The sequence below is a fragment of the Salvelinus sp. IW2-2015 genome, unplaced genomic scaffold (assembly GCF_002910315.2).
Source record: "Salvelinus sp. IW2-2015 unplaced genomic scaffold, ASM291031v2 Un_scaffold16393, whole genome shotgun sequence".
Taxonomy (NCBI): domain Eukaryota; kingdom Metazoa; phylum Chordata; class Actinopteri; order Salmoniformes; family Salmonidae; genus Salvelinus; species Salvelinus sp. IW2-2015.
In genome coordinates, this window is record NW_019957565.1 from 1,310,475 (window position 1) to 1,327,979 (window position 17,505).

Genomic DNA, 17,505 nt, shown 5'->3' on the forward strand with positions numbered 1-17,505 from the left:
AAAACCAACACAGAAACAGATAACATAGACTGCCCACCCAAAACACATGCCCTGACCTAAACACATACAAAAACAACATAAAACAGGTCAGGACCGTTACACAACCAAGCCCAAAAAGAGATTGTATTTGAAAATAACATAATTTAATACCTTAATTAAATTGCGACACGATCACATACGTCTTGCTGGTGATTTTAGTATTTTTTGGACAAAAACTAAAATCCCCCCAAAAAACTAATATTATGACTTTGAGGGGGGTCAAACAAAATAAAAATACTTGTGGGCCGGTTTTGGCCCGTGGTCCACCTTTTGCCGACGTCCGAACTGTACATCCACCTGGAATGTCCAAACTGTACTGTACATCCACCTGGAATGTCCAAACTGTACTGTACATCCACCTGGAATGTCCAAACTGACTGTACATCCAACCTGGAATGTCCAAACTGTACTGTACATCCACCTGGAATGTCCAAACTGTACTGTACATCCACCTGGAATGTCCAAACTGTACTGTACATCCACTTGAAACGTGGGTGACGAGGAGAGAGAAGCCCCACAGACAGGAAAGAGCGAGGCCTCGGATTCCCAAATGTGAGTTTTGGCACGGTAACCAATCGGTTGGCTCTGGGATTCGTTGGCAAAGAGAGCTTAGGCCTATTCATTTAAGGGATATGGCGGAAGGGGGGGGGGGTACAGTTTCCTGAAAAATATGCGCCTCAGAGGCGACTGGCACCCTGGAAAGCAGCTGTCCCACGACAACCTCCACACAAACCTCTTCTTACTAACCAAAGCCGCACTGTCTTTGAGCCGGCTGCAAATATACCCTCTCATTGCAACTTGATAATGTGTCCCAGAAGAGAGGTCTTTGATGTTGCAGAGTCTTGCTCATTGAATAATGTTGTTGGGTCTTTTGTGTTGTTGGGTTGCACTGGGTGAGTAGACTAGTCGACAGAGGTTTTTTGAGTGATTACAAATTATGCAAAACTTTCGTTAGGGTTACGGAGTTGACATTCCGGTATACCAGTATATAAACCTTCTTGTGGTGTAACGGAGATGACATATGGAGTCCCATAGCCTTTGAGACACCAGACAACCAATGGTAATCTACATGATGTCTCCACATTCCAAGTGTGCCGTTATCGGTTCATTTCTACTGTATATCCGAACTTCCCACTTTTACGTTTCAAAACTCAACTGATTTCATGCACAGCTGGGGATAATATTGCTTTCAAATCACACTAACAAGAACCATACCAGCGTGCAACTCAGCAATGAGTCAGCCATTGCTTTTCACCGGCTTCATGATTCATAATTATGGCCAACAACAACACTAAATAATTGCAGCGACGGATTTCATTTTCCAAATTAACAACAGCGTCCTAATTTGTCCTCCAGTGCTTCTAATTTAAATGAGGGCATGTTTTGCTTTACGAGTGCCCTTCCCACAAGACATTTCAGTCCGCCGCTGGTCCACCACAGTTATGCACTCTCTGCTTCGGACACCTGGCTCCAATCAAGGAGAGCTGAGCTCCATAAGAGAGGCCCAGGGCGACGCTGGACTGACCCCAACAAAGTGCCTTCACATGGGGCACCAACCCTGCACCTCAGGACCCATACAGAGGAACACGACAAAGAGCTGAGGGACCAAACCCTGGCGGTAAAGCTTTTTCCACAGTGCTACTCTGCAGTATATAGTTCAATAGATGCCTGTGCTGCGTTCACTACAGACTCTTTACATGTAGCTGCTGTAACCAACCCATCTATTGACATTTGGACAGGTGAGATTTTTTATACATTCTTGACATAGGTCAGCACTTGACTTATCACAGGCCTATCAGTACGTGCAGTACGTGCACACACACACAGACACACAATATCAATCCGATCGTGAATTTCAGCACAAGACATTTCTCCGTTTGATTGATGACCGTTACGCTAGGCTGTTTCCACAAGCCCCTTTTAAAAAGGCCGCTGTCAATTTCTCTGTGGATTTGAGAGTCCCTGAACCAGGCAAGGCTGGTGGAAGAAAGGGGGAAAGCTTATACTGTTGCCTTAAATCCAAGGTATTGTATGAGGGGGAAAGAGAGCTTGGCATCTGCATGTGGGGGATTGCCTGCCATCTGGGACTCTATCACGTTATTTCCTCTAGCTGTTCTTGGACCGAGGTCAAGAGGCAACAGACAAGAGATGCCCTGGGGAGTTCAAAGGTCATCCACAGAGCTGCTCTGATTGGGGATGTCAATCGGGGGTCGGGGAGGGCCAAGTTGCCACAGGAAGGCAGTGTGACCCCTTCCTGGAGGGGGGCCATCCCGGGGCACATTTCAGCCTTTACCAGTCGGTTTCAAATGCCAGCTGGCAATGTGCTGTCTCAGAGTCAGGGTCAAAGACAACCCTGACAAACTGGAGACCAGAGGCAGCAACTTGAGAAAGAAAAACTCTAAAATACCTGGGGGCAACAACATTGTTTTCCAACTTACTCCTAGCAATGGGTCCCACAGCTGCATCCTAGGATGGGGAATTGAAATCAAATTGAAATGAAAACACTTGATGCCAGATTTGTTCGGGCAATGTGGGGCATCATAGTTGAGGGGATGGATTATCCCACCTAAGGAACAGTAAGGGAAACATTTAACAGTACTGTGCAGGGGGGCAGAACCTTCTGCAACTATCATAATGGCATATAGCTATAAACAATTATGCAATTAGTGCAATGAGGTCATTGTGTATGATGAATACACAGCTTGTCTAGTGCATTTACAGTTTGGAACACAAGACACCTTACATGGCCCATTTCTGCTTGCTGCTTTGCAGTCCGTTCCCTGTGTTCAGAGCCAGACTCCTCGGGCAGTGAATTACCAGCGTGAAATCAATTACTATACCCCGAAATACAAGAGCCTCCACCCTCGTGAAATAAAAAGAGGAATTCTGGTCAAATCTAGGAACAGAGGCGCCAATGTGACCTCTGTTTCTCTTCCTCTCTCTCATAGCTCTCATAGACATGCACTTGAGTATGAGCTATACCCTGTTTTTCTCTTTTAAAAGAAGGACTGGGTAGAGTGTCTATATGGTATGGAAACATTTCCTCTTGACTACAATATGTCAACAAGTCCTAAGCCTCAATGCTTTTTCTGGCTATCTGGCAATTTGCCTGTAGAACCAGTTAGTCTCCCTTGACTCCAAACAGATCATAACATGTACCGTGAAGCCACGGCAGACCAAGTACAACCCAAGGGGAGAAGAGGCTACCCTTAAATTATGATTATTTCCCTGTTTGTTTGCCTTCCTACTGAAGTCTCAGAAGAACTGCTGCAGTGCAGCTACGTGAAAGTCTCAAATGGGTGCAGAAATACTACTCACTTTTTTTGCATTCCTCACCGTACCTGCGACAAGTTGCGGCAGCACAGCAAATGCAATCACACAGACCCACACCTGCAGAAGCCTCAGCCGTAAGCGAAGACGAGCCAAAATAACCTCACAAAAAAAACTCACTGATCTCATGAAAATGCAAATCCTACATTTAATCATCTTTCGCAGCACACGGCAAACTCTGAGACAATACCTGAGCCATGCCCTGAGGAATGTCATCAGCATCGGAGGGGGAGCCAGTGATATTTCAATGCAGAGCAAGCCCCAACAATTACATTACCCTAAACGGGACTTAGACAAGCTTATCCCCCCGCTGAACACAGTAGACACCCACCTATTTTAGAGGGCGCAAGGACTTAGTGTTCCTTCTTATCAACACCCTGCAGAACTTTGATGAACGCCATATCTTCATAACGCTGATTTGTAACCAAAGCCTATCGCTAAAAACAAGCTAGGGCATTTCTCCTGGCAAAGGAGCATATTGGCTTTCTAAATACAAAGAGAAAAGGGGGTTAGGAAAGTCTATGCAAGCCAGATAGATGAACGAGCGGCACACAATGAGGACAAAGTTTAGAGGGGGTGACGGAAAGAGTTATTTTTGTTGAGATGAGTTTTGGAGACCGCCCGAGTCTGTCCTTGACTAGGCTACTACTTACGCTCCTTCCATTGATAAACTGGAGTCCTTGTTGAGCGATAAGAGTCTGTGGGCTCTGATTTGTAATAAACTCGGTCTCCGCTGCTGCGTTTAATGATAAATGAATGATCAGGCAAAACAAAGGTTAGTGAGGAGGAGAGACAGCTGTGTTCCGCTCTAGTAATAGACTGATTGATGAAATAACCATTAAAAACAGAGGCTAATGAGGAGGAACACAATACCTTGGCTGTCTGAGGATAGACTGATGGATTGCATGTGGTTTCGGGTTGACAGAGCAAATAATGGTTCACTCGTCATTACCCAATTGCATTTGGCTCTTCTTCATTGAAATACTCACTTGTTGGTGATAAATACATTGTCAGCTCCCAATCATTTAGTCTTCTTGTATTGTTACGCTTATTTTGGATAGGAACCTACATAGATAGCATAGGCCTAATAGGCTGCGTTTACACAGGCATCCCAATTCAGATTTATTGCCCAATTATAAGCAAAAGAGCTGATCTGATTTGTTTAAAAGACCAATTAGCGGGGGGAAAAGTCAGAATTGGGCTGCCTGTGTAACAGCCTTATAACCTTATTTTTTCAACATATGGTGAATACTAAACTGTGTTTTTATAAGACCACTAGGTATTTTTAGGCTTGGACATAGTTTCTTTATCTTGTTGATGTGCATCAACAAGTCCCATATCTCACCAAAGTGGCTCGGATCAAATTTCACATTACACCAGTCACTTTGTAGAGAAGTATTGCTCCCTGTGCCTTTGGTAAACCTACACTAATTAAAACCTGTCAAAGCCCAACGCCCATCCCCCCAGTTTAAATTAACAAATAACCCCGCTCACACAAGCAAGGGGAAGTCGTTTGTAATTAAAATAAATAAGCCTGACTGCACCATTAACAGCCACTATAAATAGTACAAATAGTACAGTGAGCAATGGTCAGGCCCGCTTGGCACCAAGGCAGATTAGCAATATATCCTTCTCTTTTAATAATGCGCTCAGGGGCCATAACTACACGCATCGCTGTTTCATTAAAACGGGTCTCTTTTAATTAACACTACGGCGGGCGCACAACTCCCCATTGTACCAGGGCTGCCTTGATGCAGAGATGCAGTCAAGATACCGGAGAAGACACCCCCCCCAACAACAAAAGCATGGACGAACGGTTAAGAAATGTGTGCTATGATAAGGGGTAAAAGTAAGTCATGTTCACCACGGGATAGTCAGAGGGAAATGTTGAATCACGGACGAATAGCTTGCGCTCAATAATTGTTCGAACATGACAGACAGAAAAGGGGACCAACATTTTCTGGCAATAATACCCTACCGTTCATTACTGTGTAATAACACATCTACTAGGCTGAAACTTTAACGATATAGAACTATTGTTAACAAATGTGTGGAAAAATGTGACGCGCTGCGGTGCTCACCTTGCCGTCGTGGTAGTTTATGTGAAGTAACCGCGAGGAAATGATCACGATGGTGGTGCGCGCTACCACGAGACGTGCGCAACTTCAACCAAGACGTGGACTGCTGCTTGCAATGGTCAATTGTTGCGGTTCACAAGATGTAACAACTTCAAACGGTTGTTATATATTCCGATTGGAGAGCTTGCAAACTAGTCCAGAATTAGTCTAGGCTAAGTCTTCCTCTTCTTGTTTCCTTATTTTATACTGCGTTGGTCGACTTCATGGATTTCCTATAGACATCTGAAACAGTAAACTTGGTGATGAAGTAATTCTCTCATATCAGATAGTCACAGCTCGGCTAAAGGAATTTGGTTCTTAGTTCTTGTTCATGGACATACAGCGCTACTATTTGTGAGAGGAAAGGCGGCTACTCCAGTTCAAAGCCAAGAGGGAATACACATTTAAATCACTCCTCCTATGACGCGTCGAGGTTCAGCCCCCGCAGCCATTGAACAGCAAGGGGGGTGTGGCATTTGACATAATGATGGATGTCTGTTTAAGGAACTTTTGCCTATTTGTGGCTGTTTTAAATAGGCCATAATCACCACCGCTGAGCAATGTTGAAAAAGCAATTCATTAATCCTTAACCCAGCCCCCAACCTCCCTAAGGCAGAAGACGTCCTGTTCCAATTTCTTTTAGGACTGCTCTGACTCAGGCATAACTGGACAGTGACCCTTTCTTAACTAATGAAACGCCTTATACTGTACTAGCCTAGCCTGTATGCCTACAGTTACAATTAATACATTCACATTTTGGTCATTAGCAGACGGTCTTATCCTAAAGCAATGTTTTACTTACGGGATGTTTATTTGCAGTAGCTATAGCAATGAATAGAATATAATATCACATTTAGTAGGTTATTATATCTATATTATTAATTTACCAGTGCAGAAACCACGAGTCTTATATACGTGTGTGTGTGTCTATATATATTATTATTATTTGATTGATAATGTTTTGTTTGACACGGATGAACAATCCAATAATAATGAGGACAATTGACTTTGTTTCCCATGCCTACAGAGAACTGCTTCGATTGAAGTGAGAGGGAGGTAGTGACAAAATAAAATGCACCGGGAGGCCAACATTGAGGTATTGTGAGTGCCAGTGGTGCTAAACGCTGGGCAGCTCACTCAACAACAGGAACAACATCTGGCCGGGAGAAAGAGACAATTACTTACGTGTGGTAAACTCTAGTTTCACCTGACAATCAAAACAGCAGCATCATTGAACAATTACAGCATGGAGTGTATGGGTAATCAACGCATTCTCTTTGAATTACACCCCCCATTATTGGTTAGTGAGATGAATTTTGGCATAACACGTTCGTGCTGCACATGTAGTGCTCTGAACTTTGGCGCAGGACATGTAGTGATGTATGCATGTAGTGACATATAGGCATGGTCAGCCTACATGTCACTACAATTTGGTTGTGCATCAGCAATGTTCCTTAAGTTATGTCAGTCAATGACAGTCACTCAATTACATTTTTTAGGTTGGTAAGTTAGTCTAGCCAGCTATCTAAACGTGCAGTAATCATGTCCACATTTCCATCCGGGCATAAAGGGCACGTGCCCAGGGGGCCCTGACCTCCAGGGGGCCCTGACCTCCAGGGGGCTCTAACCTCCAGGGGGCCCTCCAGGGGGCCCTGACCCCCATAATTTTGTTAGCCACTCTCACTCATTTTAACATGGCATATGTCATGGAAAAATGTGTAGAATCAGGATATTAGCTTTAAAACTGCTAAAAATCTCTAGCTTTTTGGGCCCCCAAAAGGTTAGAGCCGGCTCTGCTTGTAGGACCTCATTGCTAAGAACAATGTGTGATTCAACTGGAACGAATAGCGGGTCCTGTGTGGACCCCTGTCAGCGCCTTTAATTACGTGGTTATTTATATACCTGCTCCTTCTCCTGGCCCAACTAAAGCCTGTGCCACAGCCATATATCACAACACCTGCAGAGGCACGTAATAACTACAGCAAATGTTTACTTTCTGTGAGAGTCCAGCTTGGGGACCACGCGTCCGAATGGTTATTTGGTTGTGTTATTTTTATAGGCTTATTAACCACATTTGCGAACGTGTCCAATTCTCAATATGCCTTTTTGTCAATTTGAAACATAACGGTGCGCAATTATACACAGACTTTCAATTGACCATGGGCCTAAACAGCTATGTTGGTTGTCCCTTGATCAAATATGCTGTACCCTATGATGATTGTGACACACTGTACACTCACTTGGCTATGGATGAGTTCTCATTCTTGTGTTAAAATGATTTCTCCTCAATTGATCCTTTTGTTTTATTGTGCTGATAATACCTCTGTGGACATTTTTATGGTGACTCTGGAGGATGAGCAAAGTTATTAACATTTTCATTCCATACCTTAATCCAAACATATTTCTTCACACCAATTACCAGTTCATAAACTAACTCAGGTTTAGCTCCGTCGAGAGTCAGTCATTTGTATTGGGCGACACCTTGTGGATATATTGAATTCAAAGGGGTTTTATTGGCATGGGAAACATATTTACGTTGCCAAAGCAAGGCATAGATATCTCACAAGTGCTCCTCCTAATTCAGCAATCCAATGACAAGATATAATATGTCAAATATTATACTAGCTCAATCACACAATCGAACACGTCTACAGTAAACATGTTGTCCCTCACGAATGATGTCGCGCTCCTCCTTGTCAACTAATGAAGATTTTTCCAACGTATGTTGTGTGGAATTATGAGAGAGAGAGAAAAATGAATTACGTTTTTGCACTCCTCATAAGCAGTAGTCCTCCATAGAAATTGGGAATTATACGGTATTTTAATGTAATGTTTTGAGGACAATATTGCATCCATTTAAGTATTTATTTGTTGTAATGGGGACAGGAACATAAGTACTCCCTGAAATATTATAATTTTTTTGTATGTTTGTGTATATATATATTAAAAAAACTTTGCTGCGGGGACTTGCTTCCATTCAGCCACAAGAGCATTACTGAGGTCGGGCACTGATGTTGGGCGATTAGGCCTGGCTCGCAGTCGGCGTTCCAATTTATCCCAAAGGTGTTCAATGGGGTTGAGGTCAGGGCTCTGTGTAGGACAGTCAAGTTGTTCGACACCGATCTTGACAAACCATTTCTGTATGGATCTTGCTTCGTGCACGGGGGAATTGTCATACTGAAACAGGAAAGGGCCTTCCCCAAACTGTTGCCACAAAGTTGGAAGCACAGAATCATCTAGCATGTCATTGTATGCTGTAGCATTAAGATTTCCTTTCACTGGAACAAGGGGCCTAGCCCGAACCATGAAAAACAGCCCCAGACCATTATTCCTCCTCCACCAAACTTTACAGTTGGCACTATGCATTCGGGCAGGTAGTGTTCTCCTGGCATCCGCCAAACCCAGATTCGTCCGTCGGACAGCCAGATGGTGAAGTGTGATTCATCACTCCAGAGAACGCGTTTCCACTGATCCAATGTCGGTGAGCTTTACACCACTCCAGCCGACACTTGGCATGGTGATCTTAGTGTGTGGCTGCTGGGCCATGGAAACACATTTCATGAAGCTCTCGATGAACACTTCTTGTGCTATATCTATATACAGTGGGGAGAACAAGTATTTGATACACTGCCAATTTTGCAGGTTTTCCTACTTACAAAGCATGTAGAGGTCTGTAATTTTTATCATAGGTACACTTCAACTGTGAGAGACGGAATCTAAAATAACAATCCAGAAAATCAATCACATTGTATGATTTTTAAGTAATTAATTTGCATTTTATTGCATGACATAAGTATTTGATACATCAGAAAAGCAGACTTAATATTTGGTACAAAACCTTTGTTTGCAATTACAGAGATCATACGTTTCCTGTAGTTCTTGACCAGGTTTGCACACACTGCAGCAGGATTTTGGCCACTCCTCCATACAGACCTTCTCCAGATCCTTCAGGTTTTGGGGCTGTTTGCTGGGCAATACGGACTTTCAGCTCCCTCCAAAGATTTTCTATGGGTTCAGGTCTGGAGACCTGGTTGTGTGTTTTCGGGTCGTTGTCATGCTGGAAGACCCAGCCACAACCCATCTTCAATGCTCTTACTGAGGGAAGGAGGTTGTTGGCCAAGATCTCGCGATACATGCCCCATCCATCCCCCCCAATACGGTTGCAGTCGTCCTGTCCCCTTTGCAGAAAAGCATCCCCAAAGAATGATGTTTCCACCTCCATGCTTCACGGTGGATGGTGTTGTTGGGGTTGTACTCATCCTTCTTCTTCCTCCAACACAGCGATGGAGTTTGACCAAAAGCTCTATTTTGTCTCATCAGACCACATGACCTTCTGGATCTGGATCATCCAGACGGTCATTGGCAAACTTCAGACGGCCTGGACATGCGCTGGCTTGAGCAGGGGGCCTTGCGTGCGCTGCAGATTTTAATCCATGACGGCGTAGTGTGTTACTAATGGTTTTCTTTGAGACTGTGGTCCCAGCTCTCTTCAGGTCATTGATCAGGTTCCTGCCGTGTTAGTTCTGGGCTGATCCCTCACCTTCCTCATGATCATTGATGCCCCACGAGGTGAGATCTTGCATGGAGCCCCAGACCGAGGGTGATTGACCGTCATCTTGAACTTCTTCCATTTTCTAATAATTGCGCCAACATGTTTTTGCCTTCTCACCAAGCTGCTTGCCTATTGTCCTGTAGCCATCCCAGCCTTGTGCAGGTCTCAATTATATCCCTGATGTCCTTACACAGCTCTCTGGTCTTGGCCATTGTGGGAGAGTTGGAGTCTGTTTGATTGAGTGTGTGGACAGGTGTCTTTTATACAAGGTAACGAGTTCAAACAGGTGCAGTTAATACAGGTAATGAGTGGAGACAGGAGGGCTTCTTAAAGAAAAACGAACAGGTCTGTGAGAGCCGGAATTCTTACTGGTTGGTAGGTGATCAAATACTTATGTCATGCAATAAAATGCAAATTAATTACTTAAAAATCATACAATGTGATTTTCTGGATTCCGTCTCTCACAGTTGAAGTGTACCTATGATAAAAAATACAGACCTCTACATGCTTTGGTAAGTAGGAAAACCTGCAAAATCGGCAGTGTTATCCAATACTTGTTCTCCCACGTATATATATACAATTATTAGACTAATTGTTTTCCTCAGGATTATTTGATTGTTAAAACAAACACAATGCTCTCAGTCAATCCAAAATGTTATTGAACCTCAAACCTGAATGTTTAACAAAGAGAAAAGTGAGTTTTGTCTTTCTCAGGGGAATATATAAGTGTGCAGAAGTATTAGGCAACTAAATTACAAAAATAATTTCTCCCAACTCACTTGTTTATTCTACATTTTTTGAGTAAGTTAACCAATAAGTAACACAAAATGACAATTAAATAACATTTTTGGCCTTTCAAAAATATTCAGTGACCAATATACCCACCCCTTCTTTCAAAACTGTCATGAACCTTCCATCCATGGAGTCAGTTTCCTTGATCTGTTCAACCACAGCCTCCCAAATGTTGTTCAAAGAGGTGTATTGTCTTCCCTCTCTGTTTAATCTCACATGTGAGAAATATAGGATTTAAGTCAGGTGAGGAAGGGGGCCAGGTCATTATTCGGGCATCTTTGAGGCCCTTGCTGGCTAGCCAAGCAGTGGAGTACTTGGATGCATGTGATGGAGCATTGTCCTGCATAAAGATCATGGTCTTCCTGAATGCTGAGGACTTCTTCCTGTACCACTGCTTGAAGAAAGAATGTTCCTGAAACTGGCAGTAGGTTTGAGAGTTGAGTTTCAGTCCATCTTCAACCTGAAAAGGTCCAACTACCTCATCCTTAATGATAGCAGCCCATACGAGTACCCCTCCTCCACCTCGCTGGCGCCTGACTCAAATTGGTGCCCTGTGTCCATTACTGATCCAGCCATGGGCCCATCCATCTGGTCCATCAAGAGTCACTCTCATTTCACCTGTCCATAAAACCTTTGAAAAATCTGTCTTCAGGTATTTCTTTGCCCAATCTTGACGCTTCAACTTGTGAATCTTATTCAGTGGTGGACGTGTTTCAGCCTTCTTGACCTTGGCCATGTCTCTGAACACTTGACACCTTGTACTTCTGGACACTCCAGGTAGGTTGCAGTTCTGGATTATGGTGGCACTGGAGGATAATGGGTTCCTGGTAGCTTGACGTTTAATTCTTCTCAAGTCTTTTGCAGTTCATTTGTGCCTTTTCTTCTCCATGTGTTTTTGCACCCCAGTTGACTATTTGCAACAAAACGTTTGATTGTCCGGTGGTCACGCCTCAATACTAGCTATTTCAAGAGTGTTTCATCTGGCAAAACACCAGTCTCAATGTCAAAAGTGAAGATGCGACTCCGGGATGCTGACCTTCTAGGCAGAGTTCCTCTGTTCAGTGTCTGTGTTCTTTTGCCCATCTTAATCTTTTCTTTTTATTGGCCAGTCTGAGATATGGCTTTTTCTTTACAACTCTGCCTAGAAGGCCAGCATCCCGGAGTCGCCTCTTCACTGTTGGCGTTGAGACTGGTGTTTTCCGGGTACTATTTAATGAAGCTGCCAGTTGAGGACTTGTGAGGCGTCTGTTTCTCAAACTAGACACTCTAATGTACTTGTCCTCTTGCTCAGTTGTGCACCGGGGCTTCCCACTCCTCTTTCTATTCTGGTTAGAGCCAGTTTGCGCTGTTCTGTGAAAGGAGAGGTACACAGCGTTGTACGAGAGCTTTAGTTTCTTGGCAATTTATCACATGGAATAGCCTTCATTTCTCAGAACAAGAATAGACTGATGAGTTTCAGAAGAAAGGTCTTTGTTTCTGGCCATTTTGAGCCTGTAATTGAACCCACAAATGCTGATGCTCCAGATACTCAACTAGTCTAAAGAAGGCCAGTTTTATTGCTTCTTTAATCAGAACAACAGTTTTCAGCTGTGCTAACATAATTGCAAAAGGGTTTTCTAATGATCAATTAGCCTTTTAAAATTATCAACTTGGATTAGCTAACACAATGTGCCATTGGAACACAGTGGTGATGGTTGCTGATAATAGGCCTCTGTACGCCTATGTAGATATTCCATAAAAAATCTGCCGTTTCCAGTTACAATAATCATTTACAACAATAACAATGTCTACACTGTATTTCTGATCAATTTGATGTTATTTTAATGGACAAAAAAATTGATTTTCTTTCAAAAACAAGGACATTTTTAAGTACCCCAAACTTTTGAACGGTAGTATATATACTGTACCTTATACCATCTATTGCACCATTCCTATGCTGCTCATCCATATATTTATATGTACATATTCTTATTCCTCGATTTAGATTTGTGTGTATTAGGTAGTTGTTGAGGAATTGTTAGATTACTTGTTAGATATTATTGCACTGTCAGAAATAGAAGCACAAGCATTTCGCTACACTCGCATTAGCATCTGCTAATTATGTGTATGTGACCAATAAAATGTTATTTGAATGTTCCTGAGTGGCCTAGTTAGAGTTTTGACTTAAATCGTCTTGAAAATCTATGGCAAGACTTGCAAATGGCTGTCTAGTGTAACAGTATAACTTTATGGCGTCCCCTCGCCCCGAAACGGGCGCGAACCAGGGACCCTCTGCACACATCAACAACAGTCACCCACGAAGCATTGTTACCCATCGCTCCACAAAAGCCGCGGCCCTTGCAGAGCAAGGGGAACCACTACTTCAAGGTTTCAGAGCAAGTGACGTTACCGACTGAAAGGCTGCTAGCGTGTACCACCGCTACCTAGCTAGCCATTTCACATCGGTTACACTAGCAATGATTAACAACTAACTTGACAGAGCTTGAAAAATATTGTACAATCCAGGTTTCACAAAGCTCTTAAGAGACTTACCCAGAAAGACTCACAGCTGTAATCACTGCCAAAGGTGATTTTAACATGTATTGACTCAGGGGATTGAATACTTATCTAATCAAAATATATTCGTGTTTTATTTTCTTTCTTTTTTAGAAATGTTCTTCCACTTTGACAATAGAGTATTTTCTGTAGATCGTTGATAAATAATGACAATTAAATGTATTTCAATCCCATTTTGTAACATTAAAGTGTGGAAAAAGTCAAGGGGTGTGAATACTTTCTGAAGGCACTGTTTGCTTCTTCAAAGTTTGGAATTTCAGTTGTTTATTATAGCACCCCCCTTTGGCCAATCAATGCAATTTTTTTTATTTTGGAAATGCGGGATCTCTATGGCAAGTTGAATCATTTACCCAAGTTTAGTCAAAATCAGGCCAATACTGTCGAGATATCGCATGTGACGAACGTACAGAGACAGCTCCACAGTCCCCTCATCGATTTCATCGTGGGGGACAACTAACACCTCCAATAATAAAACTGAAATGCAAATCCATTATCATTTACATTCATCCAAAAATAGAATGTCAAAGCAGGTTCAATGGTGTGTCAGAGAATCAAATAACATTTAAAATGTTTCTTCTTTCCAAAGTATAATACAGACATTTAAGTGTGTAGAATCAATAATCAAACGCACAGGCATGTTAGTAGGCTCTTAAGTCATCTTATTATCATTTCATGGTTGGTTTACTTTCCACGCCACTCCATGCACATGCAAGTATCTCCCGCTGGCTCCGGGCTTCTGCATCCATCCCATCATTAACATGTATATTACCTGCTCAGGGGTTATACCGTGGTCACCATGGGCCCCTCTGAAACTCCCTTTCTCCCGTGTGTCATTGGTGTTGGTTTCAAAGAGGAAGACAGCAGTTTGTGATTGTATTCAAATCCCCCCCTGCATACAAAGGCTTCAAACATGCCCTCACCCTTTCCCTCAAAGCCCCAAGGGTGATCACAACCAATCTCTCTTTGATGGGACACAAGAATCCCCACCCCTCTCACTGACTGCCAGGGTGAATGGAGGAGGGGTCCTCCCTTATTCTGATCTTTGATCCTCTTGAAGCTGATACCATTCCTGAGTTAGAGGAATAGTGACATGGAGGAAGACAACTGCAAAATGTAAATGTAGAGGGTGTGCCCTGTGCCAAGAAACTAAAAAAAGAGGAACAACTTATGTCTGGTGTGCAAGGAGCCCATCCAGTCTGTGGTGCTCACATATCTCAGCAAGAGCGCTAGGTTAAATTGTGTTTGAGACCATTTTTTTTACTCTATATGGTTAAAGTTGTGAGAAATGGATGCAATTGTTGCAATAATTTGTAAGTGGGTGTAACAGATGTAAATCGTACTCTCCTTGCGTTGTGTTTTGTCCAAATAAATCACATCAGCCAGTGGTCCCAGTTGAGCATAATTTATTTCTGTTGCTGTTGTTAAATGGGAAACAGCACGTTAGTTGTGCAGGGCTTAACGGTATTGATGGCTGTAGATGGCAAAATCCCTTGCATCACATTTTCATACTGGGCGAACAAAATACAAAAATACAATACAAAATATAACATTTGTAAATACCTGTTGTTAAATGGGAAACAGCACGTTAGTTGTGCAGGGCTTAACGGTATTGATGGCTGTCGATGGCAAAATCTGTAGCATGAAGACAACTGTGTTAGCAGTGGGTTTATGTGACCATTACATCGGTGTATGCTAGCTAACACACTTATTTACAGCAATCATATGCCAAAGCACATCCCAGAAAGCCCCTCAATCCCTAACAGGTACCATATACCCACACATGTATAAATCAGTAACGTACAGCAAACGTGTACACATTGTAAAATATAAAACAGTATTCAGAACGTGACCTACCCTTGGAATCACATTTTCATACTGGGAAGACCTAACGTTCGCGATCTCCCCCTATCTGCAAGCGGGGCCAATCACAACACACCTTATTGTCATCAGAGTTGAACCAACCAATAAGAATGCTTGAACATTAAATACACATTTCTTTAGAGGCAAGTGGAAACATAACCAACCCTGTTACATGGGCAACATAAACTAATATGGGAATCCTGCACCGAGTAGATCTGCCTCAGCATGGTAGCTAAATTGGCTAGCTTAGCTAGATACAATATTACCCTAAATACTAATATTACCTGTTATGTTATTATGGAATAAATAATAAAGAAAGTCTTTATGTGAAAAGCTAGCTCAAACAATCAAAGATGTCAACACAAGTTAGGAAGTTAGAATATCAAGCTAACTTAGCTATTTACATTTAAAAATCCATATGGGCTAGCTAGTTAGTGGCTCACATGGGGAAAATGCTGAGCTGGCTAGTAGCCCGTGTTGATAATTGGATATGGAGAAGGGTGAGCCGGTCAAGGATCGATCCATCTGTCTCTGGGTGTGTGTGGGTCTCAGTATCTGCTTATGAGTTTGTGAGAAACCCTGTTTTGAAAGAAGTTAGTTATAACAACGTAATAGCAATATGCTTGTGTTATAATAAATGGTATTTATTACACCCGCATGGAAAAATTAGGTGGCCTAGCTAGCATGGCATGGCTGGCTGGTTGTTGGTCCATGGTGACAAAATGTGTGTGCGCTAGCTAGAGCCCTGCTTTTTTGTCATGGACCAACATAGGTAGCTAGCTAGCATGAAAATAAAAATCAATATGAATTTAAAGGGATACTTCGGGATTTTGGAAATGAGGCCTTTTATCTACTTCCACAGAGTCAGATCAATTTGTGAATGCCATTTGCATGTCTCTGTCCAGTATGAATGAAGTTGGAGGTAGTTTCACGAGCCAACGCTACCTAGCGTTAGCGCAATGACTGGAAGTCTGGGTATCATGCTAGATGCAGTAAAGAGGTCAATCGAACTCAACCAAAACAATGGTATTTCCATGGAAATGCTTGGGGGAAAGCGCGCGAATATCCTCATTGCCCCCCAGCAAAATGTATCTACATTTAGGCTATTGTTTATATGTGTATTTCACACTATGTTGAGGTAAGAATCGGAGTATAATGCTTGTATGGATGTCAACCCCAACACATGTTCATGTCATTGTCACCAATCAACTGCTGAAATTTTGCGAGTGGGGAGAGAGCGAGAAAGGATGGGGGAGGAGGCTTGGAGCGCTGGGCATCTTGTTGTTATGACATGTATTATCTGAATTCTTCTCGAATAAAAAAATCTCTCCCTAATTTCTGAATCCCATTTGTAACGCCAATAGGCTACTAGACTACACTTCGGTGGGGCTGGGGCAGGTTGCCTACACACACACTGACTGGCAGAGATTTTCAGCTGGCAGGCAGGCGTCCACTGGAGGTTTCTGAGTGACAGAGTGTGGGCTTTGCATTGGTGCTTTGTTTAGCATTTTTTTGTGGGGATGGAAAAAAATAACGTTATTAACCTGTTCATATAAAAGAGGTTACCTGCCGCCCCAGGATACTAAGCTACCTGATGCTCCAGATACTCAACTTGTCTAAAGAAGGCCAGTTTTATTGTTTTTTTAATCAGAACAACACAATTGTGCTAACACAATTGCAAAAGGGGTTTCTAATGATCAATTAGCATTTTAAAATGATAATCTTGGATTAGCTAACACAATGTGCCATTGGAACACAGGAGTGATGGTTGCTGATAATGGGCCTCTGTACGCCTATGTAGATATTCCATAAAAAATCAGCCGTTTCCAGCTACAATAGTCATTTACAACATTAACAATGTCTACGCTGTGTATTTCTGATCAATTTGATGCTGATCACTTGAGTATCTTACCTAGTTATTTTCAGATGATCTCATTTTGCAATTAGTTTGTTTCCCCTCTTCTCCCTCCTCTCCCTCACAATTCTTCAATTCCTCCTCTTCCCTCCCCCTTTTCTCCTTCCCTCTCCCTCCTCCCCTCTCCCTTCCCCCTTCACCTCTTTCCTGTCTGTCTATCTGTCTACCTCTCCATTTGTTTGTCAATCAGCCTCTTGTATATTTCTCTGTCTTTCTGTGCCAATTTGTTTGTCTCCTCCTCCATGTTCTGTTTGACTGTTACAGCATACCGTTCATTTGAGAGGACTGTTAAAAAAGGAAGGAGAAAAGGAAAATGCTGTTTGTTTTTTATCCAGACATTCGGC

The 17,505-nt window shown here is 42.6% G+C and overlaps 1 protein-coding gene across 1 annotated transcript in view; it reads right to left on the reverse strand.

The window, feature by feature from the left end:
• lmo4a (LIM domain only 4a) overlaps positions 1-5,873 on the reverse strand; it is a 17,804-nt gene extending 11,931 nt beyond the window's left edge. The window contains exon 1 of the mRNA XM_024146466.2: positions 5,451-5,873. The gene's annotated coding sequence lies outside the window, so the exon portion shown is untranslated. The remainder of the gene's footprint in view (positions 1-5,450) is intronic.
• Positions 5,874-17,505: the final 11,632 nt, after the last annotated feature.